This window comes from Rana temporaria, chromosome 4, assembly GCF_905171775.1.
Source record: "Rana temporaria chromosome 4, aRanTem1.1, whole genome shotgun sequence".
Lineage (NCBI taxonomy): Eukaryota > Metazoa > Chordata > Amphibia > Anura > Ranidae > Rana > Rana temporaria.
The window spans coordinates 417681639-417695128 of NC_053492.1; positions in this window are offsets into that span (position 1 = coordinate 417681639).

The window sequence follows — 13490 nt, forward strand, 5'->3', positions numbered from 1 at the left end:
CATGTCGTGCTAACGTATGATCACTCAATCTTCAAAAAAAAACTATGTGTAACCACCATAATGGACTTTTCTTGCACTAACGACCTTATTACCCATTTTTACCTGTTGTAAAATAAAGATAATTCATATAAACTTCTTACCTACCTTTGTTTGGTTTCCATTATTATGTGAATAAGCAACGCTATAGTCCCTTTATCCACCCCCTCTCTTTTTTGAATAACGTTGGTTTGTATAGTTTACATTCTGTGAGGGCCTCTTCAGATCTATACATTGCAGTGCATTTCCGGCAACACACCATGCATGTGCGTTGTTGAGACACTCGTTTTAAAAAAGTGCACCACCAGGGTATATTGCATCAGAAAAAAAGGTTGCATGTCCACTTTTTGGATCTTATTTAACGCTAACCACCTTACCGGACCGCAGAGATCTGAATAGGCCATTATATAGAATATACACCAACAGCTTCTTACATAACGGTAATGAAGGTAACTGCCTATTCAGAGCAGATCTATGTGGATTCTATGATGATAAACACAAATGAACTTCTCTAATGATTTCATTCTGCACAAACCTTGACGGCTGTTTTTCTCTGTGATCATCACAATGATTCAGTGTTTTACATTAGGAATTCAAAAATAACTTGTGACTTTGTTGTTGCTACTTGGAATAAAGGAAAAACAGATTTTTGGGGAGGGTTGATGCTTAAAGTTTACATATTAAACACCCCCCTCATCTCGATGACTCAGGCAGTCTCTTACCAACAAATATACGCCCCTATTAGTTTTGTTGTTTGCATGTCATTGGTGGACTGAAATCTCGACACAGTAAGAATGGTAATCATAGAATGCCATTAGAAATGCAATCTAGAATGGCATATTTAGCAGTAGGTGTTGATGCAAGTTTGTGTGATGGCAAGAGTTATAAAGTCATGCATGTTCTAGAAAGGTATGAAGAAAGATGTACGCATGTCATAAATATAGGGGCAAATGCCACCATGTGGAATAATAATGCAATGCGCGCCGTGGAGAGGCCATCGATTTTATAGAGCAAAAACAGGCAATATGAGTTTTTGAGATATATGTGTATCACCTGTGTACTTTATGGTACCGTTGCTAGTTAAATTTAGAGGTAGATCAGAGTATAGTTATAAAATATACGTTCTCTGGCCCAATTCCAGAGCATAAACCCATTCTGCCTCTGAGTCAAATTCATAATAGTGAAACACACAGACAAGAGAGAAACAGTCTACATCCTTCACCTTCCCAACGTCCAGAGAGAGAGGGAGAGGCGGAGCCTTTATTGGCTTTTTAAAGACAACATGACATCATACACATGAGCACACTGATAGGTCAGTTCATATATGGTGGCTTCTCCTTGCAAGTCCATTTTTGGCATGAAGCCCTCATGGCACATTCTTTCCTTCCACAATCGCCATATTTGTTTTAGTCGATGGAGGGGGCCATGGGAGTGTCTTTTATACAGATAACGAGTTGTCATTAGGAGCACCTTCTTAAAGGGGTTTTCCCACCTTTTTTTTTAAGTTTATTAAAAGTCAGCAGCTACAAAAAGTGTAGCTGCTGGCTTTTAATAAACTGACACTTACCTGCTCCACGGCTCCAGCGACGTGCCGGCCGGGGCTCCGCTCCTCGCCCCCCCTCGCCGGCCGGCGTCTTCATTCTTAGTGTGGGCACCCGGCAGTGACAGCTTTCGGCTTCACGGCCGGGCACCCACTGCGCATGCGCGAGCGGCAGTGCGCATGCGTGAGCGGCAGTGCGCATGCGCGAGCGGCGCCGTCCAATTGGACAGGCGCTCGCCTACAGGGACGGGCTGTGAAAAGGCGATTAAGCCCCAGCCCCTCGGGGGAAGGAGGAAGTGGGATAGGAAGTCCCCTTCTCCTGAAGCCCCCACTCCCCCCCCCCAAATAAAAATTACATGCCAAATGTGGCATGTAAGGGGGCGAGGAGTGGGTTAAGCGGAGGTCCATTATTAGGTGGAACTCCTCTTTAAATTGACAGGACTAATCTGTGTACCACATGAGCACATACTGTAGCCAGTCTGTGGGAGCCACAATTATTGTTGGTTGGTAGGGGATCAAATACTTATTTTACTCACTGAACTGCAACTCAATTTATAACATTTGTATCATGTGTTTTTTTTCTGGATTTGTGGTTGATATTCTGTCTCTCTCATTTAAAATATACCTATGATAAGAATTATCATAGGTATAAAAGTGCAACCTGTAGAATTTTTTAAACGTTGCGTATGGAGATTTTAAAGGGTTAAAGTTTGTCGCTATTCCACGAGCGGACGCAATTTTGACGTGTGACATGTTGGGTAGCAATTTACTCGTCGTAACATTATCTTTCACAATATAAAAAAATATTGGGATAACTTTACTGGTGTCTTATTTTTTAATTAAAAAGTGTATTTTTTCCCAAAAATGTGCGCTTGTAAGACCGCTGCGCAAATACAGTGTGACAGAAAGTATTGCAACGACCGCCATTTTATTCTCTAGGGTGTTAGAATAAAAAAATATATAGCATGTTTGGGGGTTCTAATTAGAGGGAAGGAGATGGCAGTGAAAACAGACAGGGGAAGCCCCATTAGAATTGCTGGTTTTCTTGTCATACCAATGGCCACCACAAGATGGCGCCATGTCACAGAAGGAAGCATAGGCCTGCCTCAATTACCGGCCGGCACGGCCCGACGCGATCACGCGGCGGGGGAGTTGGGGGCGCACGGAGACACAGGATACCCCAGCTGTGCCGCCCCAGGCGCCAGGTCGTTAATTCTAGCAGCAATTGCGACCTGGCGCCTGGGGTTTGTCGAACCCTGCACTAAGGTGTCCCCAGATTCTATTTTTTAAATCTGATCACCTTACCCAAATTCTCCACCCCTTTCCCTTATCTTTGCAGATTTACAGCTACCCTTTAAAGTGGTTGTAAACCCTTACAGACCACTTTTACCTACAGGTAAGCATAGATTAAGGCTTACCTGTAGGTGCAACAAATATCTCCTAAACCTACACGGTTTAGAAGACATTTGCAAAAAAGACAGCACCGATGTCTGCGGCACATGTGCGCCATAGAAAACGGTGCAGGCGCACTGAGCGAATGGGTGAATGGGATCATGCCGTTCCCATCTGGCCAGTCACAGCGCCGGAGCCGCGATACCCGGAAGTCACTCCGGGAGAGATGGCGGTGATGGAGCAGGCAAATGAGGACGACTGCGGGGGCTTTGATCTCAGGTAAGTACTTCATAATGAACTAGTATGCTATGCATACTAGCTCATTATGGCTTTGTCTTGCAGGGAGTATTTTATTTTATTTTTTTAACCAAGGCTTTACTCGGTTAAAATCTAGAGCAACCTCATTTCAAAGTGTAGTTCATTTTCTTGTCCTAACAGATCTTCTGGACCATAAAGGACTTGATTAGGCAACATGTCAGTGTATCACCTCCAGGGCCAGCTCTAGCGTAAGGCAACATGGGCACTTGCCTTACTTGCACTTGCCTTACAAGCGCCGTTCAGGGTGTAAAAAGACACAGGCGTTGCTATGTGGGTTCGGGGGGTGCGGACCGCACCTGGGTGACACCCGCCAGAGGGGTGACACCCATGGATAGCGGCACCGCTATCACCGCCCGCTGCCCTGTTGATCTGACCTCGCTCTGTTTCGGTGGAGCGGACTGAAGCCGCCGCCGGCGCCTCCTCCTCGCTCTTTACATACAATGAAGAGGAGGAGCTGAGGGTCACACACACCGCTGTGTGTATACGTCTGCTGCCGCGCTGTTCTGAGGTCTGTACTGTACACTGTATTACTCCATTACAAGTAGATGGACATGTGGGGGGCGCTATGGGAGGGGAGGGGGGTGCCTATGCTGATGGTGGGTCTGAACTAAGGGGGGTGTCTATACTGTGGGGGTCTGTACTAAGGGGGGATGTCTATACTGATGGGGGTGTCTATATTGATGGGGGAGTCTGCACTATGGGGGGGGGTGTCTATACTGTGGGGGTCTGCACTAAGGGGGATTCTACACTGATGGGGTGTCTGTACTGAGGCAGGGGGTCTATACTAGTGGAGGGTGGTCTGTACTTAGTGTGGGGTCTATACTGACGGAGGGTGGTCTGTACTGAGGAAGGGGGGTCTGTTCTTAGTGCAGGGGAATCATACTGCGGGAGGGGGGTCTGTTCTTAGTGCAGGGGAATCATACTGCGAGAGGGGGGTCTGTTATTAGTGCAGGGGAATCATACTGCAGGAGGGGGGTCTGTTCTTAGTGCAGGGGAATCATACTGCGGGAGGGGGGTCTGTGGTTAGTGCAGGGGAATCATACTGCGGGAGGGGGGTCTGTGGTTAGTGCAGGGGAATCATACTGCGGGAGGGGGGTCTGTTCTTAGTGCAGGGGAATCATACTGTGGGAGGGGGGTCTGTGGTTAGTGGTGTGATTTATCCTTCACTGCATTCATCAAGTTGTGTAACAAATTTGGGCAGCATGTACTATGTGTATATCAGGCATTCGGTGCGGCTCCTTTGTTCTATTATTCATCAGTGTTTGACAGCACAAAGACAAGTGGAAATATCTGCATTGGATGGTATGAAATGAAACACTAATATGTTTGAGGCTCAGAAGGTAGAAGTGGGTCACAAAGTTCTTTCAGATGCTTGAAGTGCTTGACAGAATTTCTCTTACGGCGGAAAACCCACTGAATACCAATGAACATAATCTGAGGGAAAGGAAAATAATGTCAAAACTGACGCATGTTTTAAAGTGTAGGCTTACATCATGTAAAACCTTAGCTGCAAGTTATATTGATTAACATTCATACTATTTCAGATGCTCAGGCCCTAAGTTGTAGTTCTTCTTATCAAGCCATAGGCAATATCCTGTCAGCCATTTTCAGTGTTTAAAAGGAAAAGGCCTTCCTAGTAGTATACAGTGCCTTGCGAAAGTATTCGGCCCCCTTGAACTTTGCGACCTTTTGCCACATTTCAGGCTTCAAACATAAAGATATAAAACTGTAATTTTTTTTTGAAGAATCAACAACAAGTGGGACACAATCATGAAGTGGAACGAAATTTATTGGATATTTCAAACTTTTTTAACAAATAAAAAAGTGAAAAATTGGGCGTGCAAAATTATTCAGCCCCTTTACTTTCAGTGCAGCAAACTCTCTCCAGAAGTTCAGTGCGGATCTCTGAATGATCCAATGTTGACCTAAATGACTAATGATGATAAATAGAATACACCTGTGTGTAATCAAGTCTCCGTATAAATGCACCTGCACTGTGATAGTCTCAGAGGTCTGTTTAAAGCGCAGAGAGCATCATGAAGAACAAGGAACACACCAGGCAGGTCCGAGCAGGGCCGGCCTTAGGCCCCATACACACGAGAGGATCCATCCGCTGAAAAATCTCAGCGGATCGGTTTAAGCGGATAGATCCCCTGGTGTGTACGTTCCAGCGGATATTTATCCGCGGATATTTCCGATTTCCAGCAGATAAAAATTTGTAGACATGCTAACAAATCTATCTGCTGGATCCGTCCGCACCCATCCCTCGCATGCGTCGTAATGATTCGACACATGCGTGGATATCCTTATATGACAGCGTCGCGCACGTCGCCGCGTCATCATCGCGGCGAAGGCGCGACACGTCACAGCGATGGGAATACGACGCGGATTTTGATAAAAATCCTCAGAGGATTTATCCGCGGATACGGTCCAGCGGACCGTATCCGCGGATCAATCCTATCGTGTGTACCAGGCCTTAGGTGTTCAGGCGCCCTGTGCGACATAATCCTGTGGGGCAATATAGGGCAGGTAGGGGTGATATAGGGCAGGCTGGCGTGGCATAGAGCAGGGTGTGGTGGCATTGGTCAGGTTGCGGCAGCATAGGGCAGGTTGCGGTGGCATAGGGCAGGTTGCAGTGGCATAGGGCAGGTTGCGGGGGCATAGGGCAGGTTGCGGTGGCATAGGGCAGGTTGGGGTGGTATAGGGCAGGTTGTGGTGGCATAGGGCAGGTTGGGGTGGTATAGGGCAGGCTGGGGTGGTATAGGGCAGGCTGGGGCTTGAGCACCCCCACCTCTGTGGCGCCTGGGTGAACTGCACCCCATCTAGGATCGGCCCTGATGTGACTCACATTCTGTGAGTTGTGTGTGCCGCAGGGCGCCCCCTGTTGCCCATGGCACAGCTCGCACACCCCAAAGGCCGGCCCTGGGTCCGAGATACTGTTGTGGAGAAGTTTAAAGCCGGATTTGGATACAAAAAGATTTCCCAAGCTTTAAACATCCCAAGGAGCACTGTGCAAGCGATAATATTGAAATGGAAGGAGTATCAGACCACTGCAAATCTACGAAGACCTGGCCGTCCCTCTAAACTTTCAGCTCATACAAGGAGAAGACTGATCAGAGATGCAGCCAAGAGGCCCATGATCACTCTGGATGAACTGCAGAGATCTACAGCTGAGGTGGGAGACTGTCCATAGGACAACAATCAGTCGTATACTGCACAAATCCGGCCTTTATGGAAGAGTGGCAAGAAGAAAGCCATTTCTTAAAGATATCCATAAAAAGTGTTGTTTAAAGTTTGCCACAAGCCACCTGGGAGACACACCAAACATGCGGAAGAAGGTGCTCTGGTCAGATGAAACCAAAATCTAACTTTTTGGCAACAATGCAAAACGTTATGTTTGGCGTAAAAGCAACACAGCTCATCACCCTGAACACACCATCCCCACTGTGAAACATGGTGGTGGCAGCATCATGGTTTGGGCCTGCTTTTCTTCAGCAGAGACAGGGAAGATGGTTACAATTGATGGGAAGATGGATGGAGCCAAATACAGGACCATTCTGGAAGAAAACCTGATGGAGTCTGCAAAAGACCTGGGACTGGGACAGAGATTTGTCTTCCAACAAGACAATGATCCAAAACATAAAGCAAAATCTACAATGGAACGGTTCACAAATAAACATATCCAGGTGTTAGAATGGCCAAGTCAAAGTCCAGACCTGAATCCAATCGAGAATCTGTGGAAAGAACTGAAAACTGCTGTTCACAAACGCTCTCCATCCAACCTCACTGAGCTCGAGAGGTTTTGCAAGGAGGAATGGGCAAAAATTTCAGTCTCTCGATGTGCAAAACTGATAGAGACATACCCCAAGCGACTTACAGCTGTAATCACAGCAAAAGGGGGCGCTACAAAGTATTAACTTAAGGGGGCTGAATAATTTTACACGCCCAATTTTTCCGTTTTTTTTGTTAAAAAAGTTTGAAATATGCAATAAATTTCGTTCCACTTCATGATTGTGTCCCACTTGTTGTTGATTCTTCAAAAAAAATTACAGTTTTATATCTTTATGTTTGAAGCCTGAAATGTGGCAAAAGGTTGCAAAGTTCAAGGGGGCCGAATACTTTCGCAAGGCACTGTATATATATATATATATATATATATATATATATATATATATATAGCCTCACCAGTGCCCATCAATGCAGCCTCACCAGTGCCCATCAATGCAGCCTGATCAATGCCTATCTTTGCAGCCTCACCGGTGCCCATTGATGCAGCCTAACCATTGCCCATCAATGCAGCCTCACCGGTGCCCATCAATGCAGTCTCACCAGTGCCCATCAATGCAGCCTCACCAGTGCTCATCAATACAACCTCACCAGTGACCATCAGCTCAGCCTTATCAGTGCCTATCAGTGCAGCCTCACCAGTGTAGATCAATGCAGCCTTATTAGTGCCCATCAATGCAGCCTCACCAGTGCATGGTGAAAGGGGAGGCGAACGCCGCCGGATTACACAGAGCGGCGATCTCCCACTTACTCAGCAGCTGCTGTCATACGAAGTCCCGCCTCCTGGATGGGCTCTTATGATAGACTGCACATAGCGGCCCTGCTGTGTAAACGGGAGATCTGTGTAATCCAGCGGCACTTGCCCCCACCCCTTCCCCTCTGAGGCAGCCCAGTTGGCCCAGTGGGACCCATGGTAGGGACTTGGTCTGGGGATGGTGTCCTCAGTCCGGGGACTATCTCTTGAAACTGGGGACTTCTGGTCACCCTATGCTAGTGGCCAGCAGGACCCACAGGTATGTGGCCAGCACCCAGTAGGGCCCACAGGTCCGCGGCCAGCTCCCAGCAGGACCCACAGGTCCTGCTGGGTGTGGACAATAGCCTAACGGGCCTGCTGGCCACTTGCCTGTGCGTCCTGCTGGGAGCTCTCCATGGCCTATGGGTCCTGCTGGTCTGTTGGTCCTGATGCCCGCTACCCTGTAGGCCATGGCCAGCAGGACCCATAGGTGACTGACTGGCCAGCAGGACCCACAGGTCCATGGCCAGCTCCAAGCAGGATTCACAGGCCAGCAGGACCCATAAGTAGGGTTTCCACCTCATCCCTTTAAACCCGAACACATATTAATTACACAGGTTCTGTGGCTGAATAAGGTGGCAATTAAACTCACTTGGTGCCTTATCTGCATTAAATTTGCCTCAGAACATGTGTAGTTCATATGTGTTCGGGGTTTAAAGGGATGAGGTGGCAACCCTACCCATAAACTATTGTCCGCTCCCAGCAGGACCCACAGGTCCCTGGACAGCTCCAAGCAGGATTCACAGGCCATGGGCACTGGGGCAGAGTAAATGAGGTGGGTTGATCCTGTGGGGGTCAGCTGGGGGTGTCAGGGTCTCTCCCCTTAGCTTGCTATGGGCCGAATCAGCAGCCCCCAGCTCAGGCTCAGAGCTCAACCAAACAGGTCATCTCCTCCAGTCCTGGTGGGGGTGGGTGATGTTGCTCCTGTCTCCTGGGGTCGAGCCAACTTCTGGTGCATGCACACTGTACTGCAGCCTGCGCAAAGAAGACAATATTGTGTCACACGCTCCCGCATGCTCTCGATGTTCGTGCAACTCTGCAAGGGGCGGGTGTATTATTGATTGAACTCTGCAATGGGCGGGTGTATTATTGATTGAACTCTGCAATGGGCGGATGCCTAGAAAAGAGGCCGAATTGTATCATGATGGGCAGAGCTGATACGATGGGGGTGGATTTCTCGAAGGGATAGATATATTATTGTTTGAAGCGTGTGAGGGGCGGTTGCATACAGAAGATGCCGTATTTTAGAATGATGGGCATGATACAATATGGCCTCTTCTGTTGGCATCCGTCCCTTGCAGAGTTCAATCAATAATAAACCCGCCCCTTGCAGAGTTGCACGAGCACCGGAAGCGTGTGACACAATTGCCTAGATTCACATACCTTGCCGCAACTTTGCGGCGGCGTAGCTTAAGGCATTTAGGCTACGCCGTCGTAAGTTAGCGAGGCAAGTACATGATTCACAATGTACTTGCCTGCTATGTTACGGCGGCGTAGCCTAAAGCGGGCGGGCGTAAGGGCGCCGAATTGGAATGTATGTAAGGGGGCGTGTTTTATGTTAATAAGGCTTGACCTACATTTCCCAGTGTGCATTGTGGCTAAGTACGCCGCACGGGCCTATTGATATTGACGACGTAAATCCCGATTCACAGACGACTTACGCAAACTATGTAAAAAATTCGAATTTCGACGCGGGAACGGCGGCCATACTTAACATTACTATTCCATTAGGGCTAAGCTCTAACTTTAGGCGGCCTATCTCTAACGTAAACGGCGTAAAAGTACTGCGTCAGCCGGGCGTACGTTCGTGAATCGGCGTATCTACTCATTTACATATTCTACGCCGACCGCAATGGAAGCGCCACCTAGCGGCCATTCGAAATATTGCAATCTAAGATAGGACGGCGCAAGCATACACTTAAGCATAAGTCGGCTTAGATTCTGAGTTAGGTCGGCTTATCTACTGATAAGCCGGCCTAACTCTTACTGAATCTACCTAACTATCTTTTTCTTTGCGCAGGCTCCTTGTACAGCTAGCTGTTCATGTTCGGAGACTTTCGGCGGCTCTGTACTGTGCAAGCACTGCGCCTGCGCAGTACAGGGGGGGGCATTATTCGACGGGGGTCATTTCTCGTCAGAACACCGTCCGTTATACTTGGGGGGGCACACAGTAAAATTGGGGGGTCATGGCCCCCTCTGCACCCCCCTCCTAGCAATGCCACTGGATCAGGTGCCTATGGTTATGCCTACAGAGCAATAGACAATGCTGGTGACTCTGTACACCAACCCAGATATTTTAATTAGGAATCATAATTCCATTTTTTTTATAAAGACGGCCTAATACAAGGACTGCCTGTATGTATATAAGACTTATTTCAATTGACCATATCAAGGTTTCTTAATTAATGTGAAAAAAATAATAGTATTACATTAATATTATAATATAATTGTAATTGTGATATTTTAATGACAGTGAGTTCTGATAAGAAGGATGCAGTTCCTAGCAGCATTATACTGTTATTGTTTCCTCTATCTACGTGAGGTTTAGCTGCCCTTAATCTCAAGGACGAAGAAGCACATGAATCATCATTTGTCGAGTGATAGAACAATGCTCTCTGCTGCTGAGCTATTCCCCAGCCACTGCAGGAGAGATCTGCATCATGTAAGAAGATTGCTTTCGCCAAACTTTTCCCTAACTCAGCAATGAGATTCAGCACAGGGAGCAAACCCTGCTTCTATTATTGTTCATCCCCATCTGCATAATCTTTTGCTGTATTTTCTGTATCATTTTAACTGAAATGATACAGTACAAGCCAAGAAAACCTATTCCAATATTCAGACTTCTAGTATTCAAAGAGAACCAGTCACAATTGGGTTTAGGCAGAAAATCTGAATACTCATAGCCAGATTCAGGTAGTGTTACGCCGGCGTATCAGTAGATGCGCCGTCGTAACTCTGAATCTACGCCGTCGTAAATTTAAGCGTATTCTGGAAACCAGATACGCTTAAATTAGGCTAAGATACGAGCGGCGTAAGTCTCCTACGCCGTCGTATCTTAGGGTGCATATTTACGCTGGCCGCTAGGTGGCGCTTCCGTTGAGTTCGGTGTACAATATGCGAATGACTAGATACGCCGATTCACAAACGTACGTGCGCCCGTTGCAATTAGTTACGCCGTTTATGTTAGAGATACGCCGGCGTAAAGATAAAGCTGCTCCCTAGGTGGCGCAGCCCATGCAAGGTATGGACGTCGGAACAGGCCTATCTTTTTACGTCGTTTGCGTAAGTCGTATGCGAATCGGACTTGTCGTAATTTACGACAACCTGAGATAACACAGAAATGTATATTATGGGCTGAAAAAGGGGAGCTCAACCTGTGGCCTGCATGCCACATGTGGCCCACAGTGTGGTCCTCGACTTCAAACCAGGGAAGCACATGCATGGGGTCAGCAATCCATTGATCATGATCTGGGCTTGCCCACCCACCATTCCAGAGCACCAGAGTCATAGATGTGCGCACAGGGTATGCCAGGTGTGCCTGGGCACACCCTAATCACCCTGTGCTGCGCAGATTCCTCTTGCTGCTTGGCTGCAGAGAAAGGGACCGGGGAATCTGTGTCCTCAGTCCCTTTCTCTGTCTCAAAAGTGAGACATCAGGGGTCTGTTTAAAACCCTACAGGGTATTCTACCGAGTAACCCTAGGGTGGTATACCGTAGAGCTCCCACCCTAAGGGATTTAGTAGCTAAAAACGTTCCTGATCCTCCATTAAAGAAAAATGCACTCACCTTCTTCCAGGGTAAGGGATTCTTCCCATGTAAGAGGTGTTTTGCATGTAAGAATACGAATTTTAATGGTCAAAAATGTACCAAAATTCACTTCAAATGTCACCAAGAAGGAGTACAATATTGATGACCTGATTACCTGCAGAACTGAGGGTGTCGTGTATGTCCTGGAGTGTCCATGCTCCTTACAATACATAGGCCGCACCAAACGACCCTTATGGAAAAGATTAAGAGAGCATGTACAAAATATTATAAATACATACCCGAAACATAATGTCTCCCGTCATTTTGAGGTATGTCACCAAGGGAACCCAAAGGGCTTGAAATTTTGGGGCATACAAAAATATAGTCCCCACTGGAGAGGAAGCCATAGGGTGAGAGAGATCAGTAAAGCAGAATCGAGATGGATCCATGAGATGGGATCTCTCTCTCCGAATGGTTTAAATATCGACTTTGATCTTAATTGTTTTATATCTGATTTTTAAAGTTTTTATAAGTTTTTAATATTTTATCCATATATATGTACATATTTCTCACATCTCCCAAATAGCTATCCCATATGCTATTTATTTGCTATTTAATTTGAGCTTGCACCCACTGGTTGGATAGTGGGGTAGTGCTCTTATATATTGGTATGCATATTATGTCCATTATGCTATCTAATTGATAATGTAGATTGGGATATGTGATTATCGGCCTTGGTCTGATTTACATGTAATATCAAATATGGTGACTTTTTACATATATGTATTTTTAGTTCTTTATATATTAGTTTTTATATATATTTATATTTATATACATATTAATATTCTCCTGCCTATGTGGTAATAACACTGAATGAGAACTACGGGATACTGTCTGCATATACATAAGTTGTTTTTTCCCCTGAGTTGCACGGATTCGTACGTAACAGAACCTGAGAGAAACCTATATGTGTTTTCTGTAACGACAATTTGTAAAAAAACTCAATTTGTATCATATTAAACTTGTTAAAGAGATACTTTTATTAACCACAATTGGCTGAAATGTTGTGGTGTATCTGCAATGATGTAGTCATTGGTGCCTCCCCATTGGTCCGTTCGCGCCGTTGCGAGTGTGTGATAGGCTATTTATAGCCTTAGTAAGCCTCAGTCACACATTGACCCATGATTAAGTCACGTGTCTAGTGACGATACGCGTGGGGGAGGAGCTTGAGTGACGGGACGCACGGAGGTGCCGGATGAGGAGCCTGACAAGCTGAGCAGTTTACATGCACACACGCTGAAGCCTATCTAATATCGGGGATTCGTGAGTAATGTTCTGAGTGCTGTGAAACATTGGTGTTTCAATCACAGTATCACACTATTGGTCTCTTTTTTTTTCCCTTCTCTTTGCATATATCAACATGTGAATACCTGGTGAAAAGCATTTTGACCTGACAGGTCTGATCACTACACCATCAAGCTGATTATATCTCGCACACAATCTGTGTGTGTGGTCTGGCAAAGTGCCTCTGAGTTGCTTTCAGGATCATAGCAACTAGGGACGATACACATGGAACTTGGAACTCTATTTTTTGTATCATTTTCTCTTTTTTTCTCCAGTAATTTTGATGTGTTTGACACCTTATTTAATTAGTTGATTTAGCGCATTATCCTTTTCACTTATTTTGTTTGGTTTAGTTCACCGTTTTTAATTGCTGCTTTATCATTTATTCATTGATTAAGTAATATAATTACTTTCACTGTAGTAGCGCTGTAGATCCTTTACATATGTTTAAAACCCTGATGTTTCACCAAAGCCCCACAATGATGCTCCTAAAAATAGTAAAAAAAAAAAAAAAAAAAAAAATAGTAAAAACAA